The sequence below is a fragment of the Etheostoma cragini genome, chromosome 12 (assembly GCF_013103735.1).
Source record: "Etheostoma cragini isolate CJK2018 chromosome 12, CSU_Ecrag_1.0, whole genome shotgun sequence".
Lineage (NCBI taxonomy): Eukaryota > Metazoa > Chordata > Actinopteri > Perciformes > Percidae > Etheostoma > Etheostoma cragini.
In genome coordinates, this window is record NC_048418.1 from 24,839,644 (window position 1) to 24,840,234 (window position 591).

Here is a 591-nt window from a genome sequence, read left to right on the forward strand (position 1 = left end):
ACAAACTAGTTCCATGTGTCCACTAATAAATAGTGAAGTAATAAATAGTAAAGTAATAAATAGTGAAGTAATAAATAGTAAAGTAATAAATAGTGAAGGTGATAGCTCTGCAACCCAAACAGAAAATGCTTAGGTTAAACGGAACCGAGCCTGACGTTACTACGAAACAAACTCAAACAAAAACACATGTTTGGTGAGTCACTGCTCTTGGTCTGCCAAAATTAAAGAAAAAGAGACAAAAGCATGATAATTAAGAGAGCACCTGCAGCAGGCTCTGTCGCCATGGTAACAGATGAACAGATTACACACCTGTGGGGAAAGACGGTTCCTCACAAAAACATGTGCTTCTGTTTTTCTCTCTGTTGAAGTCAGCTCTCTCAAAATTCACAGCGTTAGATCCCTGCTGCTGACGCGGTTGTGCCCAGATAAGTCCTCAGAAAGACGTTTTGGGGACATTTGTAGACCTTTGATAGGACAGCTGAAGACATGAATGGGGAGAGAGAGGAGGGGGGGGTCTCTTTTATATAGACCTTAGTGGTCCCTAATACTGTATCTAAAGTCTCTTTATATAGACCTTAGTGGTCCCTAATA